Consider the following 10128-nt stretch of genomic DNA (forward strand, 5'->3'; position numbering starts at 1 on the left):
AAATGAATGGAAAAGATATATACGGTGCAAATACCATAGAAGTAGATATAGCTATAAATATTTTTGGTGAAATATGGTGAGTGGTTCTCATATTTACCTGACAATGTAAGAGGCCAAGAATATCCAACACATTCTTGAAAACCAGGAGAGAGGATATACTTAATTGAATCATGACTTATTCTAATCACTATCAATTCCCTCTTTTATTCTCAAAATTTAATCAATTTGGATACTAAGTCATATGGTCATTACATTTATGACAAATGTAGCACCTCAAAGTTGGGAGTGAAGGGAGAAAATTTTCAAAAAATTGTTCCAGAATAGTAGGAAAAAATGGAAAACAATTCAAATTGATTCAAAAATTAACACCAGCGGGACTTCACTATGAAAGCAAAATAATAAAGCTTTTAATTTTTAAAAATGTCTTATTTATTTTTGAGAGAGAGAGAGAGAGTGCAAGCAGGTGATGGGAAGAGAGAGAGGGAGAAGAATCCAAAGCAGGCTCCAGGCTCTGAGCTAACAGCACAGAGCCCGATGTGGGGCTTAAACCCACAAACTGTGAGATCATGACTTGAGCTGAAGTCGGACGCTCAACTGGCTGAGCCACCCAGGCACGCCAACAATAAAGCTTTTAGAAAGTAATATACAAATATATTTTCATGAACTTGTGATTTCTTTATAGGACACACACACTTTTTTGTTAAATTTATTTCTAGGCATTTGGACATTTTTTTTTTAATGATAAATTGAGCCAAGTGAAAATTAAGAACTTTAGTTCTGTAACACACACCATTAAGAGAAAGAGAAGGTAAGCCTCGGGATAGTCAATATAGGCCAGTGCCCTAGGAGGGTAACATCTGAGTATTGGTCTGAGAGAATGTCCCCAAAGGCAGGGTTTCCAAGTCTGAAGGCTTTCCTCCTTATCTCCCAGGCTAGAACTAAAAAAAATTATATATGATTAGGGCAGCCAGACTCTGTGAAGGTACAGCTTTGGAAAACTGGCTCCCAAATATCTTCAGAGTTTTTTTTTTTTTTAAATTTTTGTTGTTTATTTTTGAGAGAGAGAGAGAGAGAGTGTGTGTGTGAGCAGGGGAGGGACACAGAGAGAGGGAGACACAGAATCCAAAGCAGGGTCCAGGCTCCAAGCTGTCAACACAGAACCCGACGTGTGGCTGGAACTCAAGAGCCATGAGATCATGACCTGAGGTGAATTCAGATGCTTAACCTACTGAGCCACTCAGGCGCCCCTCTTCAGAGCTTTTATGTATCAGAAACCCTGTCTGAGATTATCCAAAGAAAGTGGCAGCCCATACCAAAGAGAAAAAGAAGGGGAATTTGTTGGGCATTACAAAATCAAGAGGGGTTTTAACATCATCAAAAGTCAAATTCCTTATTTTATTTCTGCATTGGTCTGTTTCTTTAAAAAGAATACTGCCATGTTCTTGCCATGCTAAATACTTGCTCACTCAGAAATAAATCATAAGATTGTAACCTAGAATTCTCTGACCGTAATTATTCTTCCAGTTTAGATCAAGGAGAGACTCACTCAAAGTTCATGAGAAATGACGCCAGGACACCCTGGTGCTTCATACATGACATTTGTACTAACACCAACCTCATGAGGAGGATGTTACTGTCTTTATTCTACAGAAAAGAAGAGGAATAGTTATCATGGCTCAAAGCTCTGCAGTGCAGAGATCACCCTGATTCATCATGAGCTGAAAAGTCCCTGAGCGTCACCACTGAGTCCCATCCAGAGGAATGACAAATGCATTGTAAGTGAGTCTTAGAGACTCTGCCCTTCAATATTAATGTTACACTTCCACTCTCAGCTGCCAATCTCAGCCACTGAAAATGAAATCTTCAATAATTTTACAATATCACATAAACTTGCCCTGGAAAAGGCAGAATATAACCCAGAATTGCTTGGAAATAGGAGGTAAAGAGCATTTCAGTAGGTCCTGAAGAGTTGCCATTTTTCCTGAAGAGTTGCGCAAATTCAGCTCCCTGTTCCCCTCCAATGTCACCGCCAAGAGCTGAGATCGCTGCAGAAAATGACACATCAGTTTGGGGATAAGAAATACACTGGAGGAAGAATTTGAGAGGACTAAAGAAGGATCTGTTACATTTCAACCTTGGAGAGGTGGATGGTTCAGAAACATGCACAGATGATAAAGTATAAAAGCATTCCTTCATCCAAATGCTCAGGCTTCTAATTACATATAGAGAATTCGACACCAGACACTCAGTGGCTGCTGTGACAGGGGCCCCATCCATAGAGTGTGAGTAGAGTGGTGTGGAATGAATGAATCAGTTCAAAATTATACAGCCGAAGAATAATTTGTAGTGCGAAAGCACACGTGTGCCCCGGAACAAAGGTGATTTTCTAGTACACTGGAGGGACAATTAAAAAAAAAAAAAAAAAAAAAAAAAGCAATGCCTAGCAAGAACGAGAGGATGTTACTGAAAGAGGTTTTCAAAGAGTTCTTGCACCAGTTCTTCCTTCATTTTGTAACCATGTTGTAACAAATCTTGATAAGACATTTTGCTTCCTGCAGATAAGTAAGGTTTCCCTGTAAATTAACAATTTAAATGTGTTATCATTGTAAAATATTTTAAAACGTCAGTTTCAAAGACTGAATATGCACTGCATAGATTCTATGCAAAATTTGGTACATTAGCTGAAATATTTAGGAAATTGATAAGATTTTTCACCTGGTTTTCTGGTTAATCCAGAAACCTTTTCCTTTCCTTTCCTTTCCTTTCCTTTCCTTTCCTTTCCTTTCCTTTCCTTTCCTTTCCTTTCCTTTCCTTTCCTTTCTTTTCTTTTCCTTTTAAGAGGTGGGAGGGACAGAAAGAGATTGAGAGAGAGAGAGAGAGAGAGAGAGAGAGAATCTTAAGCTCCACACTCAGTGCAGAGCCTGACACAGGGCTCAATCCCATGACCCTGGGATCATGACTTGAGCCCAAATCAAGAGTTGGAGGCTCAGTCGACTGAGCCACCCAGGTACCCAATCCCAGATATTTTCTATCAAGGCAAAATAAGAGATATTTAAAATTTTCAGTTGCTTTCACATGGCATAATATATTATGGTAAGGACTTCTGTGTTTTTAAAACTCATTAATTTCTTGCTGTAAGTCATGTCCTACATTACTTGCTGAACTGCTTTGAAAGAAATTAATGTTTTTTGATCATTGTGGTTTTTTTTAAGTAAAAATATATTAATTCTAGAAAAATTGTTAGTCTAGAACAGGTAAGGTTCTTCATATTCAAGGCTCACAATCTTCCACTGAACCATGACAATAGCATGAAATATCTCTTAAGAGTGTTCAAATCAATTCTCTTTATTCAATTTCAAATTCACTTATTTTTCTAATTAAGTTTCTTTCTCCCTATATTATGTGCTAAGCTCTGGACTCGGCTCTAAGGATGCAACAATGGACAGTGATCCCCGCCCTAAGGTAGTTTATGTCTAGTTCATAAAATCATTCTCCAGTAACTAATTTGGTTAACTGACCCATTGGATAGCAATGGTACCAAATTGGTTGCTGGCACCTTAATCCTGTGCTTTTGTTCATATCTTTCCCTTTATTGTAACGCAAGGGGTTGTCTTCAGTATCGAGTGCCAACATTTTGGGAAGCTTTTTCTTCTACATTATTTAGTAAACTGGCAATTAGCTGGCCTGTGCTTATCTTGTTATCAGTGTGTGTATTCTGGTATCTACTCCCCCTTCTGGATATACTCACCCCTGGGTGTACTGTTGAGTTGGGAGTCCCCAAGGCACAGCTAATCCAGAAGCAGGATTAGGTGTTTCCCTTGCAAAGGGAAGAATATGAACAAAGGCATAAGGGTAAGAAAGCAAAATAAGGATGGTGTGATTGGAGATTAATCAATAAAAGGAAGAGCAGGGAGGTTGTGGCTAGAGAGTGGAGGACCTGGGTCATGCAAAGCACTGAAGGCAAGGGGACCTGGGGATTTTTGTCTTTCGTTTTATTAAAAAATGTTTATTTATTTATTTATTTTTTTTGAGAGAGAGAGAGACAGAGACAGAGACAGAGCACAAATGGGGGAGGGACAGAGAAAGAGGGAGACACAGAATCTGGAGCAGGCTCCGGGCTCTGAGCTGTCAGCACAGAGCCTGATGCAGGGCTTGAACTCACCAAGCGAACCGTGAGATCATGATCTGAACTGAAGTTGGATGCTTAACCGACTGAGTCACCCAGGTGACCCCTGGGGATTTTTATCTTAAGGACACTTACTCCATTCTCCCTACTATGTCACATACCCTGTTTTAGGCCCTGAAGTGCAGACCCTAGTGTGGGGCTTGAACTCACGAAGCTGTGAGATCATGACCTGAGCTGAAACCAAGAGTTGGATGCTTAACCAACTGAGCCACCCAGGCATCCTTGTCATTGAGGTATTTTAAAGCAGATAGGCCACGAAAAACATTTTCTCTGTCTGGCATGTTGAGGACACATTGGGAGGTAGCCAGGAGTGGGAGTCTGAGAGTTACTTAGGGTCTCTTCCAGTAGTGAGGGATGAGAGTGGCTTCAACCAGGGGCCAGTGAGGATGGATATCAAGAGATGGATTTGAGGAATCAAATCGGAAGCAGCACTTAGCTGGAGGTAAATTGTGGAGGGTGAAAGAAAATGAATTATTAAAGTTTTCACCCAGCTTTCTAGCAACTGGGTGAACGAACAGAGGTGAGAAGACAGAGGAAGAGGAGGTCTGGTGAGAAAGCTGGGAGACTAGTCATGGATGTCCAATCCACATTTGCCATAGATGAGGCTGCCTGGTGTGAAGTGAATGGAGAGGAGAGGGTCCAGGGGGAAAAATCTAGAGATACTGACATTCAGGTCCAGCCAGCAAGTGAAGACTAACAAAAGATGCCTTAAGAGAAGGAGCTTACGAGATTGGAAAGAACAGGAGAGGGAGTGGTCAGCAGACCCACAGGATGGGAGAGTTTCAAGGAGTGGGAAGTGGGCAAACGGCATCAAATTCAGGGTAGGTCAGGTGAGGTAAGGACTCAACTGCCCTTTTGATTAGCAACATGGAAGTCACTGGGGACCTTAGCATGGGATGACCTTACACAGTGGTGACAATGGAAGTCAAATGGAAGTGGGTCAAGGACTAAGCAGCACAATTTTGGCTGCAAGACAGTGGCTACAACATAGATTTTTTTCTTATTAATCAATCTTACTGAAGCATAATTTATATACAATTACCCACTAAAGCATAAGATTCAAGGAATTTTGACAACTGTATATACACATGAAACCACCATCCCTATGAATAGATAGAACACTCTGTCACCCCAGGCATCCACTGATTTTTTTTTTATGTCACTATAGATTACTTTTGTTTGTTCTAGAATTTAATATAAATGGAATCATACAGGAGGTGTTTTGTGTGTTTGACTTTCCACCTGGCATGATTTTGGGATTTAGCCATGTTGTTACATGTATCACTTCATTCCCTTTTAATGCCAACCAGTATTTCATTGTATAGATATACCACAATTTAATTGCCACCCATTTTTTATTAATGGACATAACTAAGTTGCATCTATGCCCTGAAAGCAAGAACACTTCAGCATCAGATAACCCAGTAATACATGTCATAATGACTCAACTATTTATCACAAGAAGAAAAACAATATAATGAAAAATGAAATGAAAATAAGAATAAACAATATGAGAAAACCTACAAGAATCCCAAGAAGAAAAAATATATACTTATTTTGTAAATAGCAAAAAAGCATTTAGTAACATTTAACATCCTAACTTGATAAGAAATTTATACCAGAAACCTACAACGTCATGCTTAGTGGTAAAATATTATAAGGAGTTCCATTAAATTCAAGACCAAAGCAAGGATACCTATCATTACCAACGTTATCACCCATTTTCCTAAATATTCCAGATGGTGCAATGGGTCAAGAAGGAGAATTAAAATATGAATAGTAGAAAAAGAGAAAAAATATCTAGAAAACTAGAGACTCAATTAGCAAACCATTATAACTTATTAGTTATAATGAGGCCGACAGGGTAGCAAGATTCTGGGTAAATTTACAAAAATTAATACATTTCTTTTTAACCACAATAGCACGTTAGAAATTGTAATAAAAATCTTATTTACCATATCAACAAAATTACAAAATATCTAGAAATTCATAGAGGTGCAAGAGTAGAAAGGAAACTTGAGTGAAAGATGGGAAAATGATGACTTATAGCAACTATATTATGAGACAGAATCAATATGGGAAATGCACTAATTCCCCCCAATTAATCCATAATTCTTAGGTAATTCCAATCAAAACCCCAATTTGGTGAACTAATTTTAAGTGTTACCTGGAGGAGTAAATGAGTAAAACAAGAAAAATATTTTTGAAAAGAGGGAAAAGCAAGAAAAAAACCAGACCTACAGTAATGAAAACAGTGAGGCTCTGGTTCAGAAATAGACAAATAAACCAACAGAATGAAACAGTGTCTAATAATAAATCTGTGAGAATATGTGGGAGTTTGTTCTATGATTAACAGAGAACAGAGAATCAAGAGAAAGGATGAACTAAATGGGTGTTGGGGCAATTGGCTGACCTTTGGGAAAAAATACATCTCCACTTCATAGGCTGAATGAATTTAAGACAGATTTAAGGGCTAAAATTAAAAAATAAAGCTATAAAATAAGAAGACAAAGTTATAGAAGTGCTGGAATAAAACACGAGAGAGCATATTTAAAATCCTTGAGTGAGAAAAGACTTCTTAAGACAAAAGATCCGGAAGCCATAAAATAGGAATTTACAAATTTGATTTCATAATTTTTTTTCTTCCTGTAGAAAATATTTGCAACATATGTAACAAAGGCATAATATCTCTAAGATGTGTACCATGAGAGGTAGTTACTGTGTTCGGGCATCAGGGACAGAGGCTGGGTGGATGACCTGTCAGGTACCATTGGCCCTGTTGTCTTATGATTCTATAGGGACTAGAAAGCTCCCTGACCAGGACTCAAATGGAAAGTCCTCTGTCCTCATGACCATTCAGCAGGTGAAAAATGAGCACCAAGTATGTGCCTTTTATTAGATATGTAAGATAAAAAGATAAGTAAGACAAAATGCTTCTTTTGGAAGGTGACTGTCTATTTCAGAGGACAAATACCAGAACCCAATTACCACAGTAAAGCATGAGAGGTGCAGGAGAGAGAGGGAGGGGCATGGCATTTTCAAAGAAAGAAGTGACTCATTTTGCCCCAGGGCAGTGGTGAGAGGGTGAGGGGAGGCCAGTTAATCCTGGAACTGGGTGACTTATGCATACATTACCATTCAGTTCTCTTTTTGATAACATTTTTTTGTATGTGTAATCATTGCAACCATCAAATTTCCTACCTAGAGATCACCTTTATTTGACTTTATAAAACTTATAAAACTCTTTGAAAAGTCTATATTTTGATAAATGACATTTGCTAAGAACTAACTAGTATTTTATATAGTGCCCTCAATACCCCCTCCAGGTAACCTGTCCTCTGCTTTCTTAGAGGAGTTTTATCTATATATTGTCTGAACTTTATTAATGTTATAGTTTGCATGCATGTATGTGTGGATAAATCTATTTTGAATGACCAACTTATCTTGGGAAGAAAAAAACATCCCTTAGGACCAAAGCCCTGCGTCTGGCTTTATGTGTCTATGTGATAAAGAATTCTCAACCTATTTGGGTTTTCTTTCTCTAATCTGCTCTTTTCTCCTAGATGTTAAGAAAGCCTTCTAAGCATGAGCAATCTTGTCACCAGTGAAGTAGGAAATCTTTCTCTTTCGGAGCAGTTCAACCAGTTCTGTTGCAACAATGAATAAAAGTCTTGGTAAACATCTTTGCTGGTTATTGTTTAGAAGAAATAAAAGTAAATCAAAATCAGTACTGACATGGAAAATCCAGCAAGAAAAAGCCAGATGCTTGCTCAACGTGTATTGCTAAGAATCACCAACCCAGCAATCAAATGGCTCATGTGAAAAACTAAAAACCCAAAGAAAAGAAAAGGTGCTTGCCTTCCCACCACCACCTCTCTCAGCCCTGTACCCTGCCCATTGGCAATCGTTTTGAGCACAGCCCTTCTGAGTTCCAATCCATCACCCTGGGAAAATTTGCTTTGCAATGGTCAACGATGATATTGACATAAATGCAACTCTAAAAGGAAGATAATATCTTATACTACATAATGCTTATGTGACAGGAACTTTTCTAAGCTTACTATAGCTTGTTTAATCCTCTCAACAATCTGATGAGTTTAGGTATAACCAATACCTTGTCTAACAGATGGCCAAACTGAGACACAGAGATACTAGGCAAGTTGTCAAGGGTCACAAAGAGCCAAGGTTCAACCTAGACAGACTAGCTCCAGAGTCTGTGCTGTTAGCCACAGTATTGCATTCAGTAGAATATAGGGATGGGCATGTGTTCAAGAAGCCCTCTGGCTGACAATGATTAACTCCTTGTCTTGAAGATCATTGTTCAGGTTGATGTATTAATACCCCTGTGAAATGGTGTGCTAATGTGCAATGCCAGTGCCAGTGACCAGGAAAGAGTATAGCAGAGTCCTCTGTCATGGAGTCCTTTAATGGAGGAGAATGACAGGATAAACTCAGCTACAGAGGACTCCAAACATAAAGAGCAGGTTCTATTTGGAATGGTAGACTCAAAAAGCAAAAGGAGATGGGCATCAGTATATTAGTCTTAGAAGCCGCATTCCTCATCTGGGAAAAATGAAGAGTGTGGACCCAATGTCTTATAAGTTTCCTTTAAACCCTAACATCCTGCAGTCCTCATGCGTGGTCATGCATGGTCTTTTTAATCAGTGGGACTCAGTGGCCACATGTTGGTGATCAAACCAGCAAAGACTTTGCCAGGCTTGCAAAACAAGATATTGGGCACAATTTGTGTGCATCCTGTGACCTCGGTTAAATGTGCTAAGTAAAAACATTATATGCAGCTGTGAATACAACCATAGGAAAAAGCCACAAAAAGCTCCACTAGCAAGTACACTATACTCCTCAAATGGGCAGAACCCCAGGGCCTTGTATTTACAGCACGCTTCATACTATGGAATGGAACGGGATAGCTTGATGCTTTGGTTCTTTGGAAAAGGATTTGTCTTCACCCACTTACGACACAGACATTTTCTAGCTCAGAGATTTATGAGCTATTACCGAAGATTGCTCATGGGTTATTATTGAAGAATGCTCTATCTCTTTGACAACCAAGCATGTTGCCTGGCAACAATTTCCTTGTTGATTTCTTATCCTCTTATCATTGTTTCCTTTCCCCCCCTCTTATCATTGTTTCTATAACTTCAGCAAATCTATCCCTATTTTGTTCCCTCCAACACAGAATAAAGTCTCTTTATGTTCCTGAATTACCAGACAGCAAAAACAGAGTGATAGATCCATCAGGGTTTATTATAAGAGGCTGGATGTTTCATTGTTATCACTGCATCTCAACTTTGGTTTACATTTTAAGCTTTATGGGGCAAATTCCTGTTGAATTTTAAAAATACAACCTGTGAGGCCTGTGGCAGACCATACAGTTACATTGGGAGAAAGCAAAGGTGAAAAACTTCAGATTCAGGTTCATATGCTGTACAGATTTTGGTCAGAACTGGATTTTCCTAGAGAGCAGGAAAAGTGTGATACTTTGAACACAAAGCAACAAGGCATGTTTCCTTTTTTTAGTGGTAAGAATGGTGGAAGAGCTGTAATTCAAACTTGGAAAACACTAAGCACTTGCTGTACCTGAAACAGGCTGGTGTAAGCCAAGTAGAAATGCAATAGTCTACAGCTGTTCCTCGAGGCTTCCAGCTGCTCTGCCTCCAGAGATTTTGCTTATCCTCTGATTTATGCCTGAAATTCCACGACTAAACTACATCCTGCTGCCTTGAAAATTTAAGCCCTCTTTAAAATAAAAATGCTTACTACAGAAATAATAGTCTTTAGCTACCATTTACATCTTAGTGAAGATCAGTCACTTACATCTTTGTTGGACTGAGGAGCTGAAAACAAGATAGGAGTTGGAGAGAGATCATGGGAAAACTGGGCTCTGAGTAAAATGAAAAGGTAATAGGACTGGATCACAGTCA

This window comes from Neofelis nebulosa, chromosome 6, assembly GCF_028018385.1.
Source record: "Neofelis nebulosa isolate mNeoNeb1 chromosome 6, mNeoNeb1.pri, whole genome shotgun sequence".
NCBI lineage: Eukaryota > Metazoa > Chordata > Mammalia > Carnivora > Felidae > Neofelis > Neofelis nebulosa.